General features: G+C 40.4%; 1 protein-coding gene and 2 long non-coding RNA genes across 13 annotated transcripts in view; 2 read left to right on the top strand and 1 right to left on the bottom strand.

Annotated features, from left to right (window-relative positions):
• LOC141377910 (uncharacterized) overlaps positions 1 to 6,021 on the top strand; it is a 45,632-nt gene extending 39,611 nt beyond the window's left edge. Inside the window, exon 4 of the long non-coding RNA XR_012391025.1 lies at positions 4,236 to 6,021. This is a non-coding gene — a long non-coding RNA (uncharacterized lncRNA). The remainder of the gene's footprint in view (positions 1 to 4,235) is intronic.
• Positions 1 to 23,029, bottom strand: part of robo2 (roundabout, axon guidance receptor, homolog 2 (Drosophila)) — an 866,533-nt gene that overhangs the window by 263,610 nt on the left and 579,894 nt on the right.
• Positions 18,776 to 22,766, top strand: LOC137487783 (uncharacterized). Its single transcript, XR_011006511.2, has 5 exons — positions 18,776 to 18,821; positions 19,104 to 19,184; positions 19,543 to 19,606; positions 19,880 to 20,006; positions 20,968 to 22,766. It is a non-coding gene; the product is annotated as an uncharacterized lncRNA (long non-coding RNA).

Genomic DNA, 23,029 nt, shown 5'->3' with positions numbered 1-23,029 from the left:
GGATTAGCTGACCCCCCCAACCCTTCGACACATCATATCATTCGCCCGCTTCACACCGGCCCCCGAAACTGCATGTCACATGGGGTGACAAACAGGGGTGAGAGGTTGAACTGTTTTAAACTCATTCCACCTACAGTTTATCCCGTCCGTCAGAGTAGATGGCTCTCCGTCCGCAAAGAAAATCCATTAAAAGGAACTTGAGGAGCGCTGGAAATCAGGCAGTGCCAATGCTTCGCCATCCACCCCCCTGCTCTTATTCTCTGCCCTTTGTTGACATTGCCAGAGAAAATTAAAGTAACAACCTCTTCTCTCTTTCCTATGGCGATTCTGAGGGCCATCGGCTCCCCGGAGAGCTGACAACAACAGCCACAAGAGCTGAAAACATAGGGTCGGCTACTCAACAAAGAAAAAACACACACACAACAACAATGAAGGAGCAGGAATGGACTGCTGGAACACTCCAAATGTGAAGAAGCTAACCAAGCTTACCAATCTGACCTTGGGGGAACCACGTCTTAATTTCAAAATGATGAGAAAAAGCAAGTGGGATAGAAGGTTAGAGGAGATGAAAAGACTCGTCTGAGAGTCTGAGCTATCCTTCAGCGGGATTTATGACGAGGAATAAAGCATGACATAAATCCTTGGAGGATCGCAGGAACCCAAGGTCTCCCAGACCACAAGCGCACTTAATCAGGTACCATGACCTGGCCATCTTGTACAGGACAAATAAAGGACACTGTTACGATCGAAGATCAAAACGAACCACATGAAACATCAGGATGTTCCTGAAGTACTAAAAAAATAGCATTTTTGCTAACTCCACATTTTCTGAACCACATTTAGCCACATTTTGCAAATGCCAATTAGGTCTTGTTTCCTTGGTTGCTATTTGCATGCGAGTCAGACAGAATCAAGAGAGAGTGGAATCAGTTCAGTCATCCCTGTCCAGCTGCACTTTAATCCACGTGCCGGAGTTGCTGGTGTGACCCAGGGTTTTATCCACTTACTGTTATTAATTTGGCTGCTCTTACAGCGGATGCGTGCATGTGTGCTTTTTAGTGGGCGGTGATTTTTTTTGCATGCAGACTGGCGGATCCGCACACAGCCTTTAATTGATTTATGGAAGGAGAATGTGGTTCTGATAAGGCATTGTTTTATAATCAGGTGCTGTAGGGACAGAAGGCTGGGCCTGGCCAGGTTTAATGGATGAAATAAAAAAGGGGTGGAGATGGAAGAGGAGGGTAAATGATAATGCCCTTTATTCTTTCACTCCTCGTTTATATATCCGGGCTATCAGCTAAAACATGAAGCTCCAAATGTTATTGTTAACCCATATAACATTACAATTAAATGCGTATGTACATTACGCATGCAAACTTGAGTTGCAGAAATGAATCAATCAATGTGATAATAATCAAAAACAAAAAAATTTAAAATCCACAACTATTTGATTATTGATTATTTTTTGTGCTGTGCTGAAATAATTTTAGATTAAGTACCATTTATCATTATTAACTAGTGGCTTATTATCTAACTATCAATATATATTGGCTGTTTATAAGTATTTATAAAGTACAAATTTTGCCTAATCTTTATTTTACATGCCTAATTCTTCCTGATATCTAAGCTTAACTACTACCTTTATTTATTTATTTATTTATTTATTTATTTATTTATTTATTTATTTATTTATTTATTTATTTATTTGTTTGTTTGTTTGTTTGTTTGTTTGTTTGTTTGTTTATTTATTTATTTATTTATTTATTTATTTATTTGTTTGTTACAAAATAATATGAATCATAATAAATACAAGTCACAACACATAGACACACACAAAAAGTAGTATAAACTATAATCAATTGTTAAAACATGAGCACTGTTCTAATTTGACAGTCTTTAAAATATTTTTATGTAGACGCTCATTCCATACATTTGGAGCATACTTAGAGAATGCATATCTCTAATACTCATACATATTAAAAAGTAGCAAATGCATTGATTAAAAGTCAGTTAATAGTTTATTAAGGGCAAAAATTGTACATTTCAAATACACTCACTGACCACTTTATTAGGTAGCCCCTGGGTTGGTCCCCATTTTACCTTCAGAACAGCCTTAATACTTCATGGCAGAGATTCAATTAGGTACTAGAAATGTTGCTCAGAAACTTTCGTCTATATTGACAAGATAGCATCATGCAGTTGCTGCATATTTCTTGGCTGGTATTGTGCGTTCTACATACCTCGATTGTAACTAGTGATTATTTAAATTACTGTTGCCTTTCTATCAGCTCAAACCAGTCTGGCCATTCTCCTCTGACCATCAACAAGGCATTTGTGCCCACAGAACTGCCGCTCACATGATATTTTCACTTTTTCAGACCATTTTCTGTAAACCTTAGAGATGGTTGTGTGTGAAAATCCCAGTAGATCAGCAGTTTCTGAAATACTCAGACCAGCCCATCTGGCACCAACAGCCATGACACATTCAAAGTCACTTAAATCCCCTTTCTTCCCCATTCTGATGCTTGGTTTGATATACAGCAGATCAACTTGACCATGTCTACATGCCAAAATGCATTGAGCTGCTGCCATTTGATTGGCTGATTAGAAATTTGCATTAGCGAGCAGTTGGACTGGTGTACCTAATAAAGTGGCCGGTGAGTGCATGCTTTTAACCTATTATTGATAATATATAACATGCATTATTTTAAATACTCAATTAGTCAAATCAATAACTGAAGTAAATGACCGTCAAAAACGTTGCTGGGTGAAAATCTACTACAGACATAACAAACCAGAAAATTTACTATGAAAACAAAAGACAGACTAAACATCAGTATGCAAACACTTGGATGCTTTTGCATTTCTTGGCTTTGCTGTTTGCTGTTGTTGTTTTAAAAGGTTTTTTTTATAAACACAATGTTGTGAAATCCTATGCTAAAAGCTGTGTCTGAATAAATAAGATAAAGTAAAGGATTGGAATAGAGTCACAGTGTGGCGTCTCTCTGCAGAGCCTGAGCTTTGGAGCCCGCGGGCTGCTACAGCAGCGCAAACAGGGGAAAAGAGCCTCTTTCCCAATTAGGCCTTTGTGCTCAGTGTGGCGGCATGATTATCATGTATTTTTCATGCTTTCCTCTGTCTCCTGCTCCGTCTCCACGCTTGGCCTGCAGCTCCTGACTGACAACAACATGACACGGGGCGGCCCGGCGACCCGAGAGAAACCTCACACAACACACCAAAAATGCAGAGAAAGGAAGAAAAAAAAATATTACAGACAGACATCGAAATGCACCAGACGCACACTTGAGGAGCCTACACAAAGACCGATCCACCGCGCAGAGCCCCTATTAGCAAAGAGGTAAAAACAATCCCAAGCACCTATCAAACAATGCAGCTTGATTTCTATTCATCTGTCAAAGGCAGGCAGAGGGCTCACATTCCAGACGTGAGCGAGCAAAGTTATTCTGACAGGGCGGAGGAGGAAAGGCCTCCGTTAAAGCTCCTGAATGTAAAACAGATGACACGCGCCTGATATGCAGGCGATATTCCAGATGTCTGACTCTTAATGGGGGGTAAATGGAAATCAATCTTTACTTTTCATCCACCTCGACATCCAATCACAGGTCATTGTTTTAATCGAGACACTTTTGAGAGGGACCCCATACGACACCCCCTACGCTTTTAACACATCTATACCAATGCGTAAAGATTAAGACGTGCTAGCATTCATGGATTTAAACGCGGGACATTTGTTAGCGGAAATGGGATGCGGCTAATCTTATTAAACACAGACGCAATTATCTTTATGATACTCATCGTAGTGTAAAGTGTCAGTCAGAGCTTTGAGAATGTTAAGACACCCGCAGACAGACAGTTAATGAAATGCTAAGATTTGCGGATCAAAGAGGCAGCTGTCTGAAAAAGCAGCCGAAAAAAAATTGGCTATCAAAATTCAATACTACGTGAACATGATGAATAGAACAACAAACCCCTTTTAATTACTTTGTGTCATTTAACAAACTGATAGTATATTTAATCCGGCAAACCTAATGGTGTCTTCTTAAAAGGTCAATCGCAGCATGCGCTATTCGCTGTTCAGTCAGAAGGAAATATCACGAGAAAAAAAAAAGTGACAGAGCTTCTTCTAATAGAAACTGACACGACATGCAACTTCCTGCCACCAGAGACATCAGTGCAAATTAGCAGCTAATTTAATTTTTTTTTTCCTCCATTAGGGAAACAGTGAAGTAATAAAGCAACACCTCCCCTTAATGTCTTCATCTTCGCTGAAACCACAAAACCCACCAGCTACCGTGACCGCCGCCTCTGCCAACTTATGAAAAGATGGGATCAACCATTACATGGAAATAACTCACAATAATATGTCCCTAGCTAGTTTAACTAAGATTCCAGAGATAGGTTTCCCGAACTGTGCAAAGTGGTGCTAATCAAACCCCTCCGTCTGCATTCATTACCACGGAAAACACCTTGAACTCTCCACCTGGCTTCCAGCGAATGTTTCAGCAACAGTCAAGCGATTCATGTGCATGTCTCTAATTAGAGCTCCCTGTCCTGTCTATTGAGCGTGCACCTGCAAATGCACCAAAGGATCATGGGAGTTAGAGTCCGAGGGCTGGTGTGTGCTGCGTGTTGGCAGGTGAGCGAGTCCATACTGGCTGGACTACAGGATTGTGATTACACAGCTGTTGATAGGAGTATTAGCTCCCCAGCTGCCGGCCACGACCTACTACTGAAAGGAGAGCATGGCCCCACCTTCATGCTCAGTGATCCGAGTAATTACATCGTCTAGCTGACCCACACACACACACACGTGCACACAAACAGACACATTCCAATCCAAAAAACACCTGCACTGAGAGGCCATTCCTGCATTGCTACTGGACGTGATGACAGACCACTAAAGGTTCAGTTTGCCTTGTTTTTACTTAACACCAGAGAACATCATGCTTGCTTGTTAAAAGGTTCAAGCGCAGCTGCATTTTACTTACTTACTCCCAGGGCCATTTATAGCGAAGTTGATATTTAGACACACCATATTGGTGTTTTGTAACATTTAGTTTTTATGAGGTGGGCGCTCAACCCCCAACCTGGATGACCAAGGACATACACACTACGGCCAATTTAGCTTACCCAATTCACCTACAGAACATGTCTTTGGACTGTGGGGGAAACCGGAGCACTCTGAGGAAACCCACACAAACACGGGGAGAACATGCAAACTCTATAATGAAATGCCAACTGACCCAGCCGAGGCTCAAACCTTCTTGCTGTGAGGTGACAGTGCTACCCACTGCGCCAACGTTTTGCCCCAGCCGCATTTTAGGTGTATCAAATTTACTAAATTAGAACATTTCTTTCAGAAAATGTCTTCATTTGGTTACAAGGAAACACCATTTAGAACAAGACGAGCAAGAGATAGTGGTGCTAAATGCATTACGTCCCCTGCAGGGCAGAGGAAACCCTCCATCTGTCCTGGAAGCTGGGCAATTAGAAGGGGTTACTCTTAATCAAGACATACTGTTGAGTAGAAGACAGACCCTGGGGGAAAATAATCCACTTTCCTTATTTGTTTTCATAGCACACCTTTACCGAATACTCCACTTCTTGTTAACTCTCAGATGTACTCGAAGGTACAAAGCCTATCATTAAAGTTGCATCTTTTAAAAAGCTACACATATGCACCTTAAAGGTAAAGATTAATACCTGAATTATGAACCTCATTAGTGACAAAAAATTTGTAAATTGTAACCTAAATTACATAAATTGTACCCTAAAGGCACCAATATGCACCTGTAAGGTACATTAGTGTACTTTTTGAAAGGATGTCACCCCATTGACATATTTTGTACCTTTATTTTCTGAGAGTTAGGGTGGCAGACACATGAAGACCCTGATATTCTGTTATTTCACAGCTGATAGTCTTTCCCTTGCTTTGTTAGATAGCATTTGCAATTGCAAGCAGGAACATGTAAGTGAACGAAAAGGACAGAAGGAGACGACAAAAAAAAAAAAAAAAAAAAAAAAAAATATATATATATATATATATATATATATATATATATATATATATATATATATATATATATGATTTGGCAAAACTAGACAGGACAGAGCAATTTAAAATAAGAATATAAGGAATAAAGAAAGAAAAGTAGGAATAGGGGCACTAAAACACTTCCAAACTTCTGAACACTTCAAAAAAGTTAGAGAGTAGTATCTTCAATATGAGTGAAACTGTTAGAAATGCTGATGTTTGCATGATGTTTAATTTGCTTTCCTTCAGATTTTGTCATTTAATACTTTCTCTAGCAGTCACATAAGGATAAAGGTGACCTTTAGATTCTGATGACATATGGCAAACCTCTAAAAGCTCTTCCATCCTTAAACCCAGCTTTACACAACAACCCACTGTTGGCGTTAGCTTCCACTGTCAGCAAACTCAAATTTGTATGCGCAAAGGAGATCTGTACTTCACAACATCTGCTGTACTCCTCTACCTTCCGGCTGCTGCTGACACACTGCCAGGGGCTTGATCTCCATCCTCCTACCTCGATAACCAATGACCCGGACCACCCCCTCCCTCTCTAGAGGGGCTGCGTCAGCTGGGGGGAATAGGAACTGTGGGATCAATGATGGTGGAAAAGGCCTTATAATGGCCAGGATTAATGATGAGAAATTCGGCGTCACCCAACGAGTTCCCGAACATTCATCACCACCGAGGGTGCTGCCAACTGGCGTATTGTAGACCCCTCGTGACCCCAGAGGCCAGATCATGAAGAAGCTACTCCAACTGCTGCAGTTCCTGCTGCTTCAATCTGTCCAGCTGTGCTGCAGGGAGTGGCACGTAAGCCTAGGCCAAGTGCCTAAAATAGCAGGGATATGGTTACACTCTGCGGACGCGGATGCCATGGTCACTCACTGCGTTCCATGCTTAATGTCCTCAGCTGTGCCTGGTTGGATCCTGAACGTAGCTCCCATTAAAGATACCCACTCATCTTTTTCCTCCTTTCTTGGTCCCCACAGTAATATTCTTTGGAAAAACTGCACTAGGGAGAGTGCTTTTGTGTTAGAAAGAGGAGGCAAGAGAACAACAATTGAAGGGAGAAGCCATCTTCTCCCACCCTGACAAATAGGCATTCCTAAAAGCATTACTTCCTGTATCTACACTAGCTAGAGTAGAAACAGTCTTTGTCCCAATGTCTTATCATAGGAAAAGGAAAAGCTTTTTCAATGCACACCAAGGGATGGACCCTACACATTACAGAAGCCTCCCACAGGCCCCTAGACAGAGGCAGGACTATTATGACACTTTCAGACTAAAGAGAGGTCTGGAGAACCATCCATCTTCAGGCACCATTGTGTCACAAAATTACCTCTCAATGACTAGCCTGACACAAGTAGGTAGGGGACCAATAACAGATTTTGCCTCTGCTTGAGAGAGGGGGAAAATCATACAGGTATCATTATGACAGGGCAGGTATTGTATGTTCTGAGAGTGACTTAAACACATCAGCCTAATTTGCTCCTTACATTAATCTTGCATGAGGAAGTTATGTGTTAACTTACAATACCACCAGGACCAAAGATCCTTCTGTAAAGGTTTAGAACCAGAAAATGATTTAGGGTTTCCATTTTTAGCCACTTCAACTGATCTACAGATGTGACTAATGTTTATTAACTTGCCTAGATTGTAAGTTAAGTCTTTCCAAAGAGCTAACTCTATCTTTAATTCAGACTAAGGCAGTAACAACATGGCAGCTAAGAAAGGACACAACCAATTCTTTATATCACTTCCTGCAAACCATATGGCAAGACCCATAAATTCATGTCTTCGGTGGCATTCATAGACAAGAGAGGCAGTTATCCTGGAATGAGAGGCATGGGCAGATATTGGGAGCAGGCCTTGCGGAGTAAGGTTGAGGGAGGAAAGCAATTAGGAGCACTGCACCATAAGGACTGCAGGTGTGCTACACAGTGATAAGGATGAAGGAGGAACCATTTCTCAACCCCATTTCCCCCCACACACCCACGGCTCTTCCGCCTGGACCACAATGGCAAATAGCCTCCCCACCAACAGCCAAAGCTGTTTGGCAGCTTACGAAAGGTTTTCCCTGGTCCTCTGTGTGGTGGAATTGCTAGCATAAGAAGCAGACTGATAGAAGGCAAAAGGGGAGGAGTTTGCATTTCATCTCATCAAGCAAGGAGAATGAACAAGAAAAAAAAGGTCTTGCATGTGCAATTTTTCAGAGAGAAGTCATTTAGAGTAATGACGTGGACTCCGCAGGCTGTTCAAAGTGGCAAGCAATTAAGATTAATTAAGTGCTCACTGTGGCCGTTTGCAATATGGATTGCACCTTTTATTATGGCTAAAGGCCCACATTAATGGGTTATACGGCATCATTATTTAGAAGCTGTTTATTTACAAAACATGACGAATACTGTGAGATAAACTACAGGATGAGGTCTGGGAAGGCCAGGGGAAGGAGAAAGCCATGTCTGGTGGAGATTACTGTGACTACACTCACAAATAAACAGAAACAAAATACTGAGGCAAAGAAGAAACTCTGAAAAAGCAATATAGAGAGTGAGCTGCAAGGCGTAGAAGCTCACAAGAGCTCACAGGAGGAGAGGTTGGTTAGCAGGCATCACGCTGGGCATATCTGATCACACAGTGATCCTGAAATCACATCCTACTCTGTCAGCACTTCTCCGCTCTGGGTCTCTGAGCTCCAAAAGCCCTCCTCCACCTGCTTGCGTATCTCTATGTGTGCACAAAGGTGTGAACATGCATATAGATGTGCAGGTCCCAGCACTTGACACCATATTGAGACCTGAGCGTGCTGGAGGGGTCGTAGGGGGACATCGCAGAAAAGGGCATCTCTCTGGCACGACACACACATTGTCACGAGTGACATTTATCCCCGTTGCTGTCAAACATAAGAGTGCGTGTGTGTGTGTGTGTGTGTGCACACTGCCATTTACCCTCTATTTAACACATTCTGCTGAACACTCGTTCAAGCACACACATAAGGTTTATAGATTTAGGCGTAATACTAAAAATGCAGAGGGTGTGAAACTTAAAGGAGAAAGAGGATGAAAGGGAGAAAAACACATAGAAGCCATTTCCAATTTTGACAAAAATAAATCTATAAGCAATTTTTGTGCAGCTCCCCTCTTTCCTTTCACTTATAGCAACTATGTGCTGCTGATCTCAGCAGTCTCTTTCTCTCTTCCCCCTGGCATGCTGAAAATGTAAGCTAAGCTTGAGATGGTAAAAGTCCCAGAGAAACCTACTATTCCTAGGCATAGGCTTCCCAACAGCAGCTTGAGCTAAAACTCAATTATCTGCAACACATTAGACCTGCATATTCTGTTAATAGTAAGACGTAGTCCAACAAAACAATTCCTTATACGCTAAGATGTGTTGTCATTGTTTAATATGATAAAATGAGTGCTAAGATATTACAAGGACATTTCCCTGTTCGATAAAACACGTTATATTGTATCAGATGGAGATGGTCCAACTAAAACTCAGTAATCAAGGTAGTTAACGGCATACACAAACCAACCTGACCTTTCTTTGGCTTGAATGCGATGATGACCAAAAATGACAAGCTAAACAACATGTAAGTTCAACTACTGTCTATTCCCAGTTAAGCCTGGTTATACTTCTGCGTTAAAAGGTCAGCGTGACCCACGGCACTTGCCTTGCGCATAGCCGTGCATTTATACTTCTGCACACTGTCTGTGTTGCTCGGCAATAGCACTTCTGAAACTCTAGCTGGCAGTAGGTGTTTATGTTCCTCTGTGCTGTGTTTCTTTCCTGGTGTTTTATTTTTTCTGAACGCTACCTTAATGTATAAGTAGCTCAAACTTGCTCACTTTGCAGCAGGAACCGGCGGATGTGCAACAACTTTAATCATAAAGGGAACACAAAGCAACAGTGTCCAACTTGATCTCCTTCACAGGACTCTTACTTGTAAACACTCACTCCAAAGAGTTGCAGTGGCTCTTGGTCCCACCCACACTCGTCAGCGCTACCAAGTCAACCAATCACAGAGCTTGCGCTATGTGTCATTTCGACATGTGAAGTTTATTCATAAACAAATTTCGAGAGGATCACGTGCTTATGATTGTTCACAGCTGTTCCAACTTTAGCTAATGACTGATTATCCTATCAGACGATCCTTAACTCACTATAAATAACCAGACTTTTCTCATCTCAATATCTTCGTCTTGAAGAAACCCCCCCACCCAACCCTACTTTCCCTCCTTCAAACGGGCGTCACGGTGGCCGGCGATTAGCGCTGTTGCCTCACAGCAAGAATGCCCCTGTTTTTATTCCTTTTCCAAACCAGACGGCATTTCTGTGCGGAGTTTGCTCGTTCTCCCCGTGGTCGCGTGGGTTTTCCCCGGGTCCTCCGGTTTCCTCCCACAGTTCAAAAACAAGCACTCTAAACAATTAATCACAATACATTAGCTAAACTCTGAGTATACCTTTCAGCATACATATCCGACACTTAGCTACAACAAGCAAGAAGGGGAGTCAGAGATCTACCTGAGCTCAAACTCCCCTCTCGCCTTGCAACGCGAGGGAGCCCAGGGCTCGAGGATCTTATAAGCTCAGGGCTCTCTCCCGGGACAGCACGCCAAACTAGCTTTACTATCAATCATCAGCTAAGTGTGAACTCTTGAAGTAGTTAAATTTTACGACTGCCACTGCGAGGGCTATACGTCCACATGTAGGCTGCGCCGGTGCATACGCATGCGCTTAACGCAGAAGTATAAATCAGCCCTTAAGCTAACTGGGAAGGCTTGACCGAAAGATTCTTTAAGCAACTCATTGACTCAAAGCTAATGAGATACAATCGTTATTATATGCTGTTCCGAACTCAAATACAGAAGTAGCAATCAGTCCTGCTCATCTCCTTGACCTATCAATGTTATGGCAGGATCTAAGAGAGAGAGAGATAGAAGATGTTTTCAATCACTTCACTCTTGCCTCTCTTCCCAGCACCTTCTTGGCTCTGCAGGCACTTTAATTAGCAGAGAGTAATCTAATGTTTGGAGATTAGCGAGAGCAGAGACACTGTAGCAAAGATAACCAAACACAACACACTGGAGAGATGCTAAAACCTGCCATCCTAACAAACAAATGGGCACATTTGCATTTACCGATTTGATGAGCGAGCTAAGAGCAAAGCGAGAGAGGCGAAGAACGCTGGCTAATCTACAATTCCCCAAAAAACAGAGGGTCCAGTCCGGAGAGAGAGAGAGACAGGGATATCTTCATTGACTGAAACAGACAGTACAGAGCAGTAATTAGCGACTAAGCCTCTCTTATCAGCCCTCTGCCACTGTCAATAGCGATTTCACTCAGAACGACAATCAGACAGAGTCTCACATGCACGATAAACTACAGTGTTTAACCCTTACGAAGATGAAGTTAATCCCTGATGTGCGTCTACACTTGGCATAATGTATATACTTCCACACCATTACGCATACAGATAGAAAATATGAAAATATGACATGTACTGCACATAGGAGGCACAATTTATTTATCACCAGAGCTTAATGAGTTTAGATAAATGTATTACATTTCTGCTGAACAGTATTGAAATTAAAATACGACTGTCCAGAAACACACATACATCTTCCAGGCATCTGAAAGTGTTAATCATCTGCAAAGCATTGTATTTTACTATACACTCATAAATGTCACAAATTAATCTGACGAATGTTATTTTAATATCCACGAACAAACTATTAATTTAAGATAAACCCACAAACATTAAATAGATGTCTTGATGACTTATGTGTGGATTATCTGCAAGAGCATAAGTGTGTCCTGCTTTTGACAGGAAGGCCGGGTCAGTCTTTGAGTTGACCTCTCTCAGGGGAATTCCTGGTGGCACACAGTCCAGAGCCCTGAGGACACAGCCGATCCATACTGAAACCTTTTCAGCACAGACAGCAGTCATTAGCCTACAGAAGATCTAATGAGGAACCACCACCTTACGCTTAAAAAGACCAAGAAAACAAAAGGGAACTGGAAAGATTTAAGCTCGCTCAAGGTATACAACTAATGTATCATTGTCAGAGACATATAGGCACACCCTATAAATCCCAGTCACACAACAAAAAAGGCAAAGAGGGGGGCTCTGTTTTCTGGAATTTTGTCCTGATGCTTTGGTCAAAAATAGGACATGGTTCATGTGCACACACACAAGGCCCTTGAAGATACACACAATATAATGGGTATATTTCAGCGAGAAGCAAATCGCTAAGGTGCTCTGGTGCAACCTTGACCTTTTTCTCGAAGACATAGGCTGCTAGCTGAGGAGACGGTGAGAAAGGGAGAGAGACGTGGTCCTGCATTTTAGGGCTCTGTCTCTAGCCAATAACAAAACTGCTACACAGAGGTCAAACATTTACAGATGGAACAGTGCAAAGTCATTTCCATCCTTTGTCATGTGCTTATGTTTGTCTAGAGTTCTATATTCCCACTGGACAGAGACTTTATTGGACTCTACTGCACATCGGAATCGTTTTGGAGATTACAAACCAACTCTGCCTAACTCTAGAGCAAATTGAGTGCAAATCCTCATGGAGAACCACTATTCAATTCAATTCATCTTTATTTTTATAGCGCTTTCACAATGTAGATTGTGTCAAAGCAGCTTAACATAGAAGTCCTAGTAAATTGAAATTGAAACTGTGTCAGTCCAGTTGTCAGAGTTGTAGTTGAATTACACACATTGAAAAGTAAATCGAAATCCCAAACCAAGCAAGCCAGTGGCGACTGTGGCATGGAACAAAACTTCACCAATTGGCAAAAGTGAAGGTAAAAACCTCAGGAGAAACCAGGCACAGTAGGGCACGACCACTTCTCCTCTGGCCAAGCCTCTTGTGCAGAGCTGCAGTCTAGGCGCCAGGCACTGGACAACGCTGAACGTCCATCATTGAGAAGCTGCAGGTGTGAGTAAGGGACAAAGATCAATGCAGAGACTCATCTGTCACTGAGTCTTTCAGGAATCAGTCTCATGTTTTCTACTCCTCCATAACCGCCATAGGATCTGCTTAGAATACAGCCTGGTACAGAGTTATGGAGACCGCTAGAAGTCCTCAATGGTTGGCATCATCTATTCACAGGACTTGAATCACATCAATGGCACTGCACAATCTCTAGAGCAGGGGTCACCAATCTTGTTCCTGGAGGTCCGATGCCCTGCAGGGTTTAGCTCCAACTTGCCTCAACACACCTGCCTGGGTGTTTTAAGTATACCTAGTAAGACCTTGATTAGCTTGTTCAGGTGTGTTTGATTAGGGTTGGAGCTAATATCTGCAGGACACCAGAACTCCAGGAACAAGTTTGGTGATCCCTGCTCTAGAGGCCTCGGGATGATATCTCCATACCATGTCCCTCCTACCATGTAGACCAGGGGTGACCAACCCTGTTCCTGGAGATCGACCTTCCTGCAGATTTCAGTTGCAACCCATATTAAACACACTTGCCTATAATTATCAAGTGCTGTTCAGGTCCTGATTAATAGATTCAGGTGTGTTTGATCAGGGTCGGAGCTGAACTCTTTAGGAAGGTCGATCTCCAGGAGCAGGGTTGAGCACCCCTGATGTAGACTTTAGTATCAATCTACAATTAAACAAACCTGATGCAGCTAATTGAGGTTGTCAATAAAGCCACAGTCACACTTTGATTAGACTGTGAAATTAGTTTGGGCGGTGCTGTGTAAAAGGGTTAGGATGAATCAAGATGATGCTAAAATGAGCTGAACATAAATTTCTGTTATGTTTTTGAGCTTGTGTTGGTCTCAGGAATTCAGATGACACAAATTCACAATTCAGAGTTCAACAAGCTTGAACTTTTAAATGCAGTGAATTGTGAAACTTTTTGCACAAGCTTGCTTTTCCGTTCTGGCGCATTCGCATATGAATGAAAGTCAATGGGGCGAAAAGTGCAGTGTGACCATGTCTTTACTATTTACTCCCAAACATGTGTTAAGACAAGTTGGAGTCAAACTCCACAGGACGTTATCCCTCTAGGAGCAAGAATTGACACTCCTGCTGTGATGTATTCACATAATAAAAAAACAAACTACCAATGAAACAGTAAATTGCACATGATCCTCCTTATACCTATTCTGCTATCCCTACTCTTTGGCATCCTGGCTTTCCACAACAAAACAACACAAGTAATTTAAGGAAAAATTTCAAGGAACAAGTAAACATTACCACTGCAGGAATCCCAATAGAGCGAGTATGGCTCATGCAGAGTAGGTGACTAATGGCGGCTTTGTTTTAGTTAAGACTCGTAGTGCGGGGTCTTCTAGGCGCTGTTGCTTATGGCTTCATCCTTTGATGAGGCTAATTATGCTGTGTACAGAGCCTGTGGACTAGAGCATTCATTATGCATCCACTACCCTTCTATGAATCCCACAGCACCATCCAGAGACAGGGCCTGCAGCCCAACACTGTCCCCAAAGACAGAGTCATGCTACAGGGCTACAGCACCACCGTCTACCCCTGCTTCCCCTGGAGCTCTGCATCCAACTGAATAACAGAATCATACTAACATTAATACACACACACACACAAACAGACACACTTCTGAGCAGCTATTTAAATATTCAGTTCTAAGATCAAACAAATAACTCCTTAGGCGGACAGTTTCCAACACTGAAAGAAATGGCTGTTAGAAGAAAAGAAAGAAATAAACTGAGATTTTATTGAGGTTTATGTTAAATAATAATACTAATTTAGATATAGTACTAAAAAGTCTGTTAAATGCACATAGCAAAGACAAGAAAAATCTATTTTAGGTAGTGAAAGTGTTGCATTGTGGGATCATTAGTTTTGGTGCATCAATGACTGAAGTCAATTTGCTATCAAAGTCATTGATTATCTATAGCTTCCTGTCACTAAATATTTTCAGAGGCTATGAAGAAATTCTAAAGAGAGTCTCTTAGGAGCCGATGCAGACCTTTGCATTGACTCTTGGAATTCTGCTTAATTAATTCCAGAATAAACAGAACATCAACTTAAGCTCTACAGGTCAAGAGGTTTGAGGACGGTAAGGACAAGCGCACCATCTGTAAAGGTGTAAGCGATCGAGGTGTAAGATCAAATGCTGGACTGCATTAGTGTATGTACAGGAGGAAAGAAGCTAAAACAGGGTATGTGAGAAAGGCGCGCATGCTCGGTGGTAGAGCGCAACGCCCTTTTCAAAAAAAAAACAAAAAAATTGCCCCTCTTCCTTAGTGCTTCTCATCCAGTATTAATGGCTGTTGTTTTTTTAATGAGGGAGAGTGGGTCCCTATGCTTCTGAAGGTTTTTTTAGGGGGTGGTAAGAGGAGAACAGAGTTCATCTCATCTACGGGCTGTGGAGCCGTTGTGTGGATGCAGCAGGGTGGGCTGAAAGAGGGGGGTTTGTGCCATAATGGTTATGGGTCTCTTAGTAAATACACAGATACTCCAATCTGCTTCAAAGACCACATGCGGCTTCATATCTACTCTCTTTTTCTCATCATGTTCAATGGGGCTTGACAGTGGCACTGTTATACAGATAGATGGAAAATAGCCTTCCTCTTTGCCTACGGCTGAAAAAAAAATGAAAGATTTGGGCGACCTCGAACCCAAGATAAGTTTCATTTGCCAACTTACTAAACCAGGCGACCACATCACACCCCTTACGTATTTACAATTTAATCAGAAACTGCCGAGCTGTGACCAGGAAGAAAGCGCTTGCTTTTATTTAATTTCGATGTCCGTACTGCTCGCTCTTTTCAGTCCTCCTTCTTGTTTTGCGAGATCTAATAATGGAGGAGTGATTCGCCAGCTGTCATGGTCGCGGTCACTTCATAAAAATCAAATTGGAGAGAAAAAAAAAGGTTGATAGTGAATGATGAGGAAATGAGAGGGGATGAGGAAGAGGAAAAAAAGAGAGGCTGAGATAGTTGGGGGATGGAAACAAGATGACAGCCATCATGAGAAACTTGATTTAGGAGTCATCTACCATCTTGCCTGGCGTTTTTTGTTGTTATAATAGCCTAAAATGGAGCATGAATGTAGATGACGGCGTGCTGAGTGATGCCCGCGGGGTTGGCTTAGATCACTTTTATTTGTTCTGTTTATTCAGAGCGTGTGTAAAGACACTTGGAGAAATGCAATTTTCCACCTGATAGACTACTGTTGCTTGGACAGACGGAAAGATAAAGAGAAAATGTGCAATTTAAAATGGGAAGAGGAATGTGAGAAAGAAAAACATTAATCATACATAGCATGCCTCAGATAATTGCTTCCTCCTTGTTCCCGTCAAGTGAAACGTACAGCGGCGGAATTGGACAAAGATTTGGATATGCCTGTGAGTCAGATTTTTTGAGAATGAAAGCATTTTTGAGAAAGCGTCTGGACATAAACTTTTAGAAGATCATTCATCTATCACTCTGCAGAGCTCTCACCTCATTGCCCTCTGAGTTTATGTAGGGTTGGCTTAGTATTATAAGCTTCTATTCCACTGTGTGGTACATTGCGGTCCAGTTCAACTTGCAATGCATTTTAGTATCGCTCAAAGTGCGAGGGATTACTGATATAGTTGTGCAGGTAGCATCATTTGTAATTCAGGTTTATCCTATCTACGGCTGGATCTACTCCATTTTGTGGTGTAAAGACGGTTTAGACAATTCAGCTGTGTCTACTGCCTACTTCCAGTCTACTCAGTTATATTTTGACACTTGGCAGAAAACACTTCGCATTACCTCAGGAGGAAAGTAGCCGCCACTAAAAAAGAGTTCTAAAAATCCACAAGGTAATTTTATATGAGCAAAAATTATTAGTATCACAAATTTAAATATTAGCTGAGCAGCTTACGTTGTGAGGCTCGAACATCAGGCACACTCATTCCTGTTAGTGTCGTTAATCTGGCAACCTGCATTTGTATTGTGTCAATGGAAGAGGGGCTGTGCGAAAATAAAACCTTCTCTGATACCTGGTTCAACCAATAGGTAACACTCATACATATTACATCTTTAAATATAGTGAAATTGGTGTCTTGTGTCGCAAATCTAATAGCGCGGCTAGTAACAATTCTTTCTAACAGAGGGGTGCCAAAACTTTTTCTTATGAAGGGTCAAAAATTAAACTTGATTGAGGCTAGTGGGCCGAAGGTTAATATAGGTGGGGTAATTTACCATGGGTATTTTCCTAATTTATTTAAAAATGACTAGAAAACATTGCTTTATATTAACTAATTCAGTATTTTTCCATTTTATAATCAACTTATAGTATTAAAGTAAAAACAAAACAAACTAATTTAAAACATAATTGCATAAAAACATAAAAACATAAAAATTTGATTAATCTCCCTAGTAGCAATGAATTCTGGCCCAGATTCGGCATAAAGTTGGCACAGCAAGCGTTCATCCGGCACTGGGATCCAGCATGTGAACCAAACATGGCCCGGGTTTGACATAGGTGGCACCGTCTTTAAGGCAGAACACCAGATTTGGGCCAGATGTAAAATGTAATTTTTGGCCCAGATTTTAAAAAAGTATATGTGGACCATGTGAGTTTGGCCAGTCTTGACCCACATTTAAAATACATTAAAATAATTTTTGAGCAAAGAAAAAAAAATCTACCAGGTCAGAATCAGGTCACTTTGAGAAAAAGCATGCCCACAGTGTGCCTAAAGCGCAGCACTTCATGGGCTTATCATTTTCATTGCAATCGTGACACACCAACCTATCTGGCCCAGTTCAGACCCAGTTATGAGTTATTAACTTGACTGAGACTTGGCCCAGATGGGGTTCGTGTTTGGCTCTTGTCTGGAAGCCAGATTTGGAACAGTCCTGTACCGTAATTCACTGCAACATGTGGGCCAAGCAAAACCTGATTGTGTGGGCCAGAGCTGGGTCAGAGAAATTTTGCTTTGTGGGTTCCATTTAATTAAAACATTTAATTTCAGTTTGCTTTTTTTTGTAGCTCAACAATAAAAAGTTTACGGCAAATTAAAACAGAGGATCCATCATTCTCAGGCTCCGTTTACGTTTTAGTTAGAAAACGCATAAGTTTTGCTACGGTTTCGCCATCCGTCCACACTACGCCGGAGTTTTCGAGCGCCGAAAACGGAGCGTTTTGGAAACGCTGGAAAGCCTGTTTTCATTCCTAAACGCTGCTGCTCCGTCTCAGTGTGGATGAAGGAAAACGGAGACATCTGAAAACGGAGGCATGGCTGCCGGGATTCGCTAGCTGATTGGGGCTTTTGTGTCATTACGTATCCTTCCCTTATTCGTCAAGCCCCTATCACATGACTATAACACATGGCTTTAATGCTACCAGAAGACAACAGACCAGCCTTTATTGTAAACAAATTTTAGTTTTAGGGAATTTTAGGTGCCACTGTGCAGTTGAACTCTGCCTTTTTTACTACAGCAGCGGCATATATTCGCTAGAATGCGCATGCCCAGAGTGCGCGAATGGTCATGTGATATACGTTTTTGGTGGCGTAGTGTGGACGGAGATATGTTCAGAAATGCTAGGTGAAACGCGAGTGTGGACGCGGATCGTTTTTGCACAAGTGTAAACGCACGAGTGTAAACGGGGCCTCACTCTCCTCTCAGATGGGATCGGGGCCAAATCAGAGATTACAATGGGTCAACAGGCCCTACTTTGGGGCATCTCTGCTCTAACCAATTGGTGATCAGTAGTACGCATACGTCACATTTGGGTAATAGTCCCAGCCGGCACACGACCGACCTTCAACGTTGAAATATGGTTGAAATAAGGTCAGTTGTGTTTTGAACGTTGAAATAATGTTGATAGAACGTTTAATGTTGAATGGTTGAAAAACAGCCTGCACATGACAAGGCTTCAACGTTGAAATGTGGTTGAAAATATGTCAGTTGTTGCTTTAATGTTGAAACAATGTTGAATGATAAATGGTTGAAAAAAGTTACAGAAATCCTTGTACAAATCAACGTTGACATTTTTTTATCATGATCTGTATGTTGAATTAACGTCATGGCTTCACCCAATATTCAACATGTTTGGTTACCATGGTATTGGAGGACTCCGCGCACGCGGCCACGCGCAGCGCTTCACTTCACTTAATTACGAACACCTGACCTGCAGTGCAGCAGAATTCCGAGGTAAGCGTATTTTTAGATGCTTTAACGTTTTATTTACCCCCCGATTTTGTCAGTGTATCTTAAACGTGACTTTTGAGGTGTAGTGTTTCGAATTTTGAAGCATTTAAAACTTTCCAGTTTGTTTTTAGTCTTGTTTGCGCTCCGGTGACGCGCAGCTAACCTCGAGGTAATGTCACATGTTTAACGTTAGTCTAAATGAGCGTTTTTATGGCAAATTCAAAGCGATAAACTCCAAACGCAGTTTAAAGTTACTGAGCAACGTTATAAAACAATATCCATTTTAAACGCTGTATTATTAGTGTTATTATTACAAAGTTAACTGCTGTCGTTTCACTGTTGTTGTTGTTTTTGCTTTTAGACATGTAACTTACTCCAGAGACGCACTAACTTGCACAGCATTGAATGGAAAAGGCTTTGTCCATGTAAGTTTACTTTACCTTTAACTATCTGTTAAATCTTCTTGGTGCTTTGGTTGGTGATATTCTCTTTCTAATCTGTTTGTTTATTGATTGTTAGGCTATGTTGTGATATTATATTGTTATATTGATATTATTGTGAAATCATGTTGTGATGTTATATATGTGACAGTATTGGGGAACAAATATGTATTTAGTGAGAAATTAATGCTTAAATTACACTTGTATAGTAGCAGATAAAAGGTGTAATGGGTTTTAACTTTCTGAGTTTTCTGGAAGGTCCAGTTGAGGGCATCAAGAACACGCAGATGGCCTAAACCTGTGTCAGCCTGGACAGACTGCAGTTCTGCTACTCCACGCCAAGGCTTTTGTATGGATGTCTTGACTACTACTGTGTTCTCTAAAGGTATTACTGGAGCAAAACAACAGCACCCGTTACAGTGAAATTTGTATTCAAAAAAATAGTGATACATGTGTAGCAGGTCCAGTACATGTGATGTCATTGAGAAGTTGTTTTAATAAATGTCATTAAAACAAATAAATAAACATGCTATTTAAATAAATCTAAATATTAAAAACTTGAGGATTAAGATGACAAATGAAATGCATCATCTGTCTTGCGAAAAGGGTCTACTTAAGAATTCTGGTGTTTTCCAACTGAAAGGGATAGTTCACCCAAGAATGAAAATTTACTCACATTTTACTCCCCAAATGGTTTAAAACCATTATGAGTTTATTTTGTTGAACACAAAAGAGGCTATTCTGAAAAAAACTAAAAACCTGTAAACATTGACCTCCATAGTAGAAAAAAATACTATAGAAGTCAATGGTTAAATAGATTTGCAGCTTTCTTCAAAATATCTTCTTTTGTGTTCAACGTGGTCAGTAAATGACGACAGAATACAAATTTTTAACTATCCCTTTTATTCTCTGTCCTACATGCAGACTTTTACAGAAGTGCTACTCCTTCTAGAGTTTTTCTCAACCATGTCTAAAAAGCTTTAAACAGCTTTTACAGTACATGTAATGGTTTACAACAACTTGTAATTATTAGATGTGTTGAATGTTTCATGATTCTTTACTGCAGCCTTTGTTAAAAAAAAGAAGAAAAAAAGCAATTTTTTCGAGAATCTGAAATTTGAATTCTGGAAATGCTGGCACCGGTGGTGGCGAAGGGCTTCCTGACGACATCACACCTAATTCTTCACTTCTCTTAGTTAGGAATATTCAGATGTATGAGTCAAAATTATTGAGTGTGGCGATATTATAGGACAAATTTGGATTCAATAAAAAATAAATATTTGAATTTCACTTTGTATAATAGCTGATACCAACTTAGTTGTAACCTCATATTTCATTTATTGCAGGTTTTCTGGAAGCTCCATTTGAGGGCATCAAGGACATACTGATGGCCTAAACCAGTGTCAGCCTAGACAGACAGACATCTATTGCAGTTCTGCTACACAAGACCAAACTCTCTGCTTTTGTATGGATGTCTGACTAGTATGGTGTTCTCTAAAGGTGTAACTGGAGCAAAACAACAGCACCCGTTACAGTGAAATTTGTGTTCATAAAAGATAGTGATATATCAGGTATAGTAACAGGTCCAGTACATTTGTCATAAAGGTTAAATCACAGTAAGTACTGTAAAAATAACTTGTTTGCCTTTGCCACAACAGGTCATGGTGTGTGCATACTACTCGTAGTAAACACACACGCTGATCTGATGGGGGAGAGATATACGCAAACACATTTGTATTTACTGTTTTGTTTTGCCTCACTAAAGTGTTGTTGGAGCTTGGTATGTTCACAGTTGAAATCACTGAAGTCACATGGAACGTTTTGACAATGTGTTTTGTGCCTTATCTTGACAATGACCATCTTGGGACCATTGCTGTCTGTAGAGGATGAGGAGCATTTAATCTAAAATATTTTAGTTTGTGTTCTGAAGATTAACAAGTCTCTGGGGTGACACAAGTAATTAATAACAGAACCTATATGAACACTTAATGTGACATGTAATAGTGAAATAGTGGTCCTACATTCACAAATGTGAGCCATTATTATAAGACCCATGTGAACATGCAATTTTTATGATACTAATAATAATAATGGAATAACAAATTGCTTTTACTGTTGTGTTTGTGAGAGAGAATCAAACCATATATTTTACACATTTTCTTGATGATTTACTGAAATATTTGTCTACATGTTCCACTGTCACAGGTGCTCAGTTTTGCTGCAGTAATGCTAAACACAATAGATTTACTTTATACAAAAAAATAAATAAATAAATAAATATTTAGCATGCAGACCTGCAAAGTGAAGCAGTAATGTCAGGTTTAGATTATAGCATGAGTTTTCACTATTGTGAAAGTGAAGCCATTCATTTACAATGAATTGGAATAGCAAACCTCATTATTGATTTTGTAGGAAACTCACCTGGTGTTTGAGAAATAAATATGTATTTAAGTGCTAGACTGATATAGATGTTTTAGTGTTTTACACTTGATTTTTTGTCCCCAGTGCCATCTTTTACCTCAAGTGTTTCTCTCAACCTATAAAACCTCAAACAGATGTAATGTATTTCACTTGTGATTCTTAGTTGTGAGTGATGTTTTTTATTTTATTTTTTTACTGCAGCCACTTTAAAAGTGGGTATTTTGTAAACAGAATTGTATTTTGGAGACTGTGATGGTTGAAGCGTAGTTTAGTTACTTAGTTTAATTTAGTTAGTATCTGTCTTTCTGAAGACGGTAACACTTTACAATAAGGTTGTATTAGTAAGTGTTAATGTATTTACTAACATGAACAAAGAGCAATGAAGCATCTTTCATATAAAGAAAGTACAGTTCATGTCAGCTCAGTGCATTAATGTTAACAAGCATACATTTTGATTTTAATAGCATCGGGACATATTTCAATTAATTAAATGATTAATAAATGCTGTACAAGTATTTGTTCTTTGTTCATGTTAGTAAACATTAACTTTAATTCATGAAACCTAATTAAAAAGTGACTATTTAATTGTATGCCTTTTTTCTGTATTTGAGTGTACAGCATGTATAGTAACCTGCATGGTTTTAATGAACTATGTATGCTGTAAATGTTGCTGTATATTTAGAATAAATGAAATGAGGTGTGTATTAAATAAATTGATACACAGACTAAGTTGTGTATTTGTGTCGTGTATTTTTTGTTAGTAAAAATTTGTTTGCTATATTTATGGACTTTGCGTTGTATGTAATTTCTATTTAACTTACGTTGAAATGTATGACGGTGAAACAACGTCACGGTATCAACGTTGATCCAATTTGCAAAATCGAAAGGTAATTCAACCTTCATTCAACGTCTACAAAACGACCACAATTCACCCATAAAGAAGGTAAGAGTGAAACAACGTTGTGATTTCAACGGTGAATCACCGGT

The sequence above is a fragment of the Danio rerio genome, chromosome 15 (genome assembly GCF_049306965.1).
Source record: "Danio rerio strain Tuebingen ecotype United States chromosome 15, GRCz12tu, whole genome shotgun sequence".
Taxonomy (NCBI): domain Eukaryota; kingdom Metazoa; phylum Chordata; class Actinopteri; order Cypriniformes; family Danionidae; genus Danio; species Danio rerio.
Note: the sequence above shows the minus strand (reverse complement) of the source record. Positions and strands in the feature narration are given on the sequence as shown.